Consider the following 7,754-nt stretch of genomic DNA (forward strand, 5'->3'; position numbering starts at 1 on the left):
GCTATCTTGCTTTCTATTTAATGTACTTGAGATTCTAAACAATTCAAGAAAAATAGTCACAGTGATTTGAAAGATAAAGGTGTCAGGATTTACAGATGTGATTGTGTTCATAGAAAATCTTAAAGAACCTACTTATAATAAATTATCAATTAATTCATTTTTTCTCAATCTTTCATTATTCCTCCAGAAGTCTCCTTAGCTATTTCCCCTCAATTCTCACCCTTATCTCCATGAAATTTTAATAGTACAGATATGTACCTGTTAATGTACTGTGGTCCTTTGGAGGGCCACAAACCACAAGCCATCTAAAATACATATTTTTTTACACCCCAAGAACCAATTTCTGCCCCTTTCAGGGTATCCTCACCTAGTTGATGAATGCATGAAATAATTAACAATTATCAGACAAGATTGCTTGGTATTCTAAAATTAAATAATTACCTTTTTGCCTCAGGGAAGGTCCCAGGCAGTGCCACACAGGACAACTAAACCGCAATTATAACTGGCTTGAAGAACCAGAGGCTTGTCGGGGGCCTACGGCAACTGGAAAATAGAGGGGAGGAAAGGAAAACGGAGAATTTCACAAAGGGGAGAGTTGGGATGGGGGCAAATCTTTGCATAAACCATATTCAGCTCTCTGGGTGACTCCGGAACTGTGCATGTGTGGGGCAGACTCCATGCAGTCCTGCTTAAGCTAAAGAATTGAATAGAGATTTCAGTTTTTGATACCAAAATAGAGACAGTTTTGAGTTCACATCTAACAAAGTTCTACCAAAAAACTAAAAACTCAACATCTTTTGTGAATATAAGAAAATCCAGAGTCTTTACAACTATCATTAACATTGTCAGGGATATAATACAAAATTACTCGATAAAGGTAAAAACAAGAAATTACTGCTCGTACTTAAAAGGCAGTTGAAAAGGCAGTGGAAATCTACCCCAGAAGAGCCCATCTGCCAGAATTAGCAGATAAGGCTTTTGAAAACACTTATTATAATTATGCTCAAGGTTGTGAAATTTAATGAACGAACAAATAAGAGAGAAAGAAAATATTAAAAAGAACCAAATGAAATTATAGAATTAAAGCTGCCATCTCTGAAAAAAATACTACTGAATGGGCTTGCCATCACATTGGAAATGACAAAAGAGTCAATACATCAATAGAAATTGTCCAAACTGAAGCAGAGAGAAAAAAAGATTTTTAAAAAACTTAACAGCTCCTCCTCAGTTACCTGTGAGGTAATATTAAATTTTTTTGTATTACGAATGGGGGAAATTTTACAAATCTGTGTGAAAATTATTAATAGGTGAAAGACATAAATTTAAAGACATAAGACCCCATGTGAAAAAATAAAGAAAACCTCTTTAAGGAGCCTGTTTAAGTTTACACCATTCATAAGGAAGCCTAGAGCAGATTCAGTCTGCTAATTTATTGCAGTTTTCTCCAGGCCACAGTGCATTTTGAATGTAATAAAGCATATTTCTTCTCTCAGAGATCCTTTCTGTAACAGAAGTTAATTTGCATTTACATTTATATGATAAGAATACTAAAAAAAACTTGAGTACTAAATTAAGAAATGAAAATCTGAAGACATATAAAAGACAACCAACTGAAAGATTTAATGAAAGAAAATATGATTTGCAGTAAGCAACCAGTAAGATAAAATGCCTTGAAATAAGTGTAAGAAATGTGCAAAACATGAGGATATTACCACTGAAGGACATAAAAGAAGATTTCAACAAATGGAAAGATGTGCCATAATCTTGGAAGCGAAAATTCAGTTCATAAAAATCCTCCATAACTCATTTTATTAATTTAATGAGGATCACATAAAAATACCAGCAGCTTTTTTTTTTAAATTAAGATGACTTTGAAATTCATGTGGAAAAGTAGAAATGTAAGAATAGGCAGTGAACTGAACTCTGGAAAAGAAAAAGAAAGTCAATGAGGGAATGCTAGCCCTACTTAAAACGATGTTATACAACAAAACACAACAAAAAGCAGCAGAAGACATTTCAACAATAAATTTCTACAGTAAAAGAAGGGGAGAAGAGATGGTGGGTGATGGTGGGAGGTAGGAATGGGGAGACAGCCTTGTTCTACTGCCTCACACTATGTTCATCCTAAAGTCCCACCTCAGGGTCACCGGGCAGTCTCCTTCTGGTATAGCTCCGGGCACAACCTCCTGGCTGACCTAAGGGAGGAATATCACCACTAGGCTCTTGATCCTGCCTGGTTCAGCTTGGCCAGGCCCCGCCTTCCTCAGCTCTTGGGAGCCTCAACTACACATCCATCCATCCTTTCTTCCATCTGAACATTCAGCCAGCCAGTCATGTATCTGTTGTTTCATCCATCCATCCGTCCGTCCATCCATCCATCCATCCATGCAAAGGACCAACTGGAGGACCTAGGCTAAGCCCTTAGTGGAGAAATGACTACCGGCAGAGGACAAAAGAGCTACCCAGGACCCCAGGGAGAAATCCTTTAGCCACAGCGGTGGGAAATGGGAAGGCCGGAGCTCTCCCTGGGCCCCACTGGGCAGTTGGAGTGCAGGCATCAACTCTGGCAAGGTAGGTTGTCAGAAGATCAAGGGGAGAAGAGGACCAATGGGAGATGGTGGGAGGTAGGAATGGGGTAGTTCTCCTGCCTCACATTATGGACATCCTAGATCTCTGGGTGCCTGCTGCCATGTTTGCCTGTGTTTGCTGAACCTGGCTGGTGGCTAGACAAAGACATGTGGGGCACCTCTGTGGACCCAAATCTGGATCAGGGTGGGTGGGAATGGTGTCATATGGGACGAAGGATGTGACCTGATGAAGTTGGGGTGCTGAACATCCCAGAGTCCCTGCCCAAACTATGGTCATGTCACCCGAAAATCCACTGACCCAGACAGCAGAAGAGGCTTATGCCCTGTTGCCACACTGGGTGGGGTGTCCTTGCCTCTCCCAGTGCATTGCAGGAATCTATTGAAGTCCCTTTCTCATCTCGGTTCTTCCTCCCTAGCCCCCGACTTCTCCCCACTGTGCTCCACCCCAATCCTGCTTGGTAACCCTGTGCTGGCAGGGCTTGCCTCCACTTTTGGTAACCCCAACAAGCCACCCATCTATTCACCCATCAATCCATCTTTCCTTTTATCCATACATCCATCTGTCGACGGAAATCATCACTAAACTATCTATACTTGGAATAGAAAAGAGTCATTTGAGCCAAACTGAGAACTATAGCCTAGCAGATAGCCTCTCAGGTATCTCTGTGGAGCTACTCTGGAGAAGCATGATTTTCAGCAGTTTTCTATCTTGTCAGAACACAGAACATCAAATACGACAGGGGTGTATTCCTTCAAGGTTTCCAAAAAGACAGATTAGCACCTAGACAGTCAGTATGGCCTTGGCACCTGGTTAGGGAGCTTTGTCATCGAAGGAGTACTAGTCCTGGTGTCCCAGTAAGGGAGGGAGGCATTTATCTGGAGCTTTAAAACGGACTTCTTTTTTTTTTTTTTTTTTTGCTGGTGGACAACGCACCCACCCTTTTCTTTATTGAACAGAGCAGATGTACAATGTCTGTTTAATAGGCCACCAAACAGGCTGTTCTGGCTAGCTTCCAAATCATGTATGAGCCAGAAGGACTACGCCATACCTCAGTGTGAAAATTTCTTTCATCCCATCCCTCCCTCCCTCCCTCCACTGAACCACTGAAGTCACAAGCCACAGACCCTTCCTGGAGTGCGAGACACAGCCTTCACCCGTACCTGCCAACCGCCAAAGGCCGCTCCTGACCCCCAGAACCTAATGGACCTAACCCTCAGCAATCCTGCAGGTCATTGTGAAGTCAACCCGACCCCGCCCACAGATCTCGTCTCGCGCATGCGCAGTTGGAGCACGGGCTTTAACTGGCAGCTGTGCTGTCGGAGGAAAGGCAGACGAGGACAGAGGCTGATGGTGGGACGGACAGAGGCTGATGGTGGGACATACAGAGGCAGCACCAGTCTTCCTCTCCTCGGGTTCCTGACAACCCATTATCTTAGAGTCTGTGTTGCCATCTTGGACCCACTGCCGCCCCCGGTGATGTCTGCACCTAGTGGCGGGACGAAAAGAGGACCTCAATCCGGATCAAGGTGTGTGAAGCTAGTGCCAACTGTGGGGAGAGGGAGCATAATATGCAGTGCGGTGAGCGGCAATGAAGATCCCTGAATCCCCGCTCGAAATGATCGTCGTGTCGGTTGAACATCACTGCCCCACCCAGCTCCTTCTCCCTGCTTCCCTCCATCCTCCTCGAGAGCCATACCTCCCCTAGACCTGGGCAGAGGCCGCCCATGCCCTGGTGCCACGTTGGGCGGGTTCTCTGCCTAGCCCAGTGCCTTCCAGGAGTCGGTTGAAAGCCCCTTCTCCCCGCCATTCTTTCACTCGAGGCCCTCAACCTGCCCCTGGCCTCCCGTTGCCGGCTCCTCACATCCTGCTTGGGAAGCCTGGCCTGGAAGCCTGGCAGGGCTTTCCTGCACTCTTGAGAGCCCGACCAATCCATCCGTGTATTCATCCATCCTTTTATGTATCTGCTGGACCACTGGAAGACGCAGGCCACAAGCCCTTCCCACAGCACGGGACCCAACCGTCATCCGCACCTGCCAACCACCAAGGTCTCTCCTGCTCCCCAGAGCCTAGGGGACCTGTCACTTAGCAGCCGGCGGTGTGGTGAAGACAGCCTTGAGCGCACGGTCGCCAGCGTTGTCAGAGGGGACGGGAGGAGAGGAAAAACAGCACGTGCGTTGAGAGGGAGTCTTACCGAATTGGTCCTACGGATCCGCCTTTTGGGCCCTAGCGCAGCCGGAGCCCCCTGCCTTGGCAGTAAGGAAATCGATCCCGAGGGAGTCAGAGCACAAGCTGTAGTCAACGGCCAGAGAATGGAGAAGCGGAAAGTGCCTTGGCCAATCAGCTTCTCCTCTGAAACACTGCAAGGTAAGAATTGGAAATGTAGGGTTAATGATGGGGAGGCTTTGGTATTGGTTTTCTGGGAAAAGGCGGGGTTCTCCCAGGAACTGGGGTCCCACCTCGTTTTTCATCCTTCTCTGTTGTCAGGTGTTTCCTGTTAGGGCCGCTGATAGGTGTGTCACTGAGCCCGCTAATGTATTCCAGGGAGCCTATGAGACAGGTTCACCAGAGATCAAGACGGTGACTTCAAGTTACAGCCGCATCTTCCTTTTCTGTTTGGTTTCCTCCTTTTGAGGTTTGGTTCTGCAACAGAAGCCTGCTGAGGTAGCTTCCATTCACGGGAGGGGCAGGGGTATGGTTCTGGACAACCATCTCAATAACAGTAGGGAGGGTCCGCCAGCCTTCCTTTTTATAGATTGCTGACGTCCCAGTTCTTGGAATCTGTCTCACCATCTTGGACCAACTGCCCTCCTAGTGATGGCTCAACCTAATGACAGGAGCTAAAGTGGACCCAAATCCGGATATAATTCATTTTTTTAAAAAAAAGGAATTTGATTTGGACATTAAGGGCAAAAATTAGAAATAAACTTTAAACAACTACAATTACTTTATGAGAGATCAGAGATTATACTGCACATGTAAAAAGAACAGAAATCTATGAAGAAGGAAAACTTAGACACAACTCATAAGCCCTTTTCTGAAATACACATTCCTGGAAGAAAACAAAAAAAACCTGAAATACTGAAGACTGTCAAGAAACAAAAATATAAGAGAAATTCTCAGACCTAGATCCTATAGACTGAAAGTGCTTACCTATATGTAGCATAAAAAATATTTTAAAATCCACAAGATAAATAATGACATTTCAGTACATTGGTGCTATAAATAGTAAGTATTGGGGGTGATTGGGAGGAAGACATAAGATTACATACAAAGGTACAGAAAACAATGGGCACTAACTTGATATCATTAGCAGAAAACTTTGAAGTGATGTTTCTAAATTCTGAATATTAGCAAAATATGAGGTAGAAGAAAGACATTTCCAAATATGAAAAGAGTCAGAAATTTATCTCTAACACATGCATCTTAAGGAAGCTGTTGGAAAAAGATCCTGAGCAATATTGAAAAATTAGCAAAAATTAACTTAATTCCAGGAAACAGAAATCCAATTCAGGAAAACAATGAAAGTAAGCTTCATGGTAAGTGTACAGTCTAACTGGAGCCACATAACGGAGGGCTGAGAGATTCTAATTGGGTATTTGAATCACTGGGGAAAAAGACACCAGTGGACATTGAACATATCTTTTGGAACATCTCTAAAAAGTAGAGAAAGTTACAAGAAAACTAATTAAATAAATCCTTAATAAAATATATCTAAGAAAAAAATGAACTTAGTTTTAAATGAAAAGTTTACATAATTAGTATATAAGTACCATATATTTACATAACCAATAATTGAGATGTAACCATATTTGGTGGTGGTCAAGGAGGAAGAAGGTAGAAATGTGCTTTTTTTTTTTTTTTTTTTGCTTCAAATGAAGTATTGATAATTACACTGCACATTTTTCTTGCTAATGTGAACAAAAATATGTTGCCTGCCATTTCAGTAAACAAATGTTTCCCACCATCAATCCACTTGTCACTGTATCCACCCCTGAATGTGTGCCCTGAGGAGAATTCAGGATGAAGAAAAAACAGGATACTGGCCTTAGAAAGTTAAGATGCATATCTAAGGAATAATTTCCATGAGCCCAGAGTCTTGCATCTTCCCATGCACAGAAAAGCACTAAAATCATTAACTTGAGATGTCTCGTTTTTGTGATTAGCAGTAATCCTTCGATGTTTGACTACATGTCTACATGCTTATTTTTTTTCTTCCAGCAAAAACCCTTATACATCTTGTCTCCTCCTTTACCTTTTTGCAACAGTTGCTCAGAGCTATCTGAGAGGCTATATTCCTCAGTAATGCCCTGAATAAAACAGTTCTCAATTTCTAGGCTCTGTGTATTTTTTTCAGTGGACACTGAAGATATTTTTAACTACTAAAATGAGACTAATTTTAACTTTAAAGTGTTCAAAGTATCTTGTATTATAAAGAGTGATTGAAGACACTGAATTCATCTAACATTTCATCTAGGGTTGGGGGAAAAAACCCTCATCCACAGAAAAATATTGCAATTGCATTTATGGGAGAAAATAAAATGCCCCTCTCTTTTGTTTTATGAAGTCCTATTAATTTCAACTTTCTGATTACATTGTCCACAGAAATAATCAATAAACAATCTATAATAGGAATAGGAAATAGTTCTGTTTGAGCGAAACGTAGAATTATATTCCAGGAGACAGCCCTAGATAGATCCAAGGAACTGCTCTGGAGAAGCATGATTTTCAGCAGAGTTTTATATCTTGTCAGAACACAGAACATCAAAAAAGTCAGGGATACATTCTTTCAAGGTTTCAAAACAACAACAACAACAAATCAGCATGTACATAGTGAGTCAGTATGGCCTTGGCACCTGGGAGGGGAGTCTTATCATTGAAGAAGAAGGAGTACCAGAATCAGCATCCCAGGAAGGGATTAAAATCTTTATTTTTATTTAATTCTTTACTTCTGTATCATTACCCCCTTTCCTTTAATAATTAAAGTAGATGTACAACGTATATTTGATAGTCCCCAAACAGGCTGTTTTAGTTAGCATATAATTTGAGTTAAATCATGTATATTCCAGAATGACTTCCCTATACTTCAATATGTGAAAATTTCATCAGAATGAGATGGGAAAGGGGCAGGGCACAGCCATCCAAGGAATAATACAACAATTAACACC

At 42.3% G+C, this 7,754-nt stretch overlaps 2 long non-coding RNA genes across 2 annotated transcripts; one reads left to right on the forward strand and one right to left on the reverse strand.

Moving 5' to 3' along the window:
• Positions 1 to 408: 408 nt before the first annotated feature.
• On the reverse strand, positions 409 to 5,135 carry LOC123619556 (uncharacterized). Its single transcript, XR_006728194.2, has 3 exons — positions 5,046 to 5,135; positions 4,781 to 4,946; positions 409 to 543 (listed from the first exon to the last, which is right to left on the reverse strand). It is a non-coding gene; the product is annotated as an uncharacterized LOC123619556 (long non-coding RNA).
• LOC141578731 (uncharacterized) lies at positions 4,821 to 6,920 on the forward strand. The gene is made up of 2 exons (XR_012509395.1): positions 4,821 to 4,953; positions 5,074 to 6,920. It is a non-coding gene; the product is annotated as an uncharacterized LOC141578731 (long non-coding RNA).
• The last annotated feature ends 834 nt before the right edge of the window (positions 6,921 to 7,754 follow it).

Source organism: Camelus bactrianus, chromosome 9, assembly GCF_048773025.1.
Source record: "Camelus bactrianus isolate YW-2024 breed Bactrian camel chromosome 9, ASM4877302v1, whole genome shotgun sequence".
Classification (NCBI taxonomy): Eukaryota; Metazoa; Chordata; class Mammalia; order Artiodactyla; family Camelidae; genus Camelus; species Camelus bactrianus.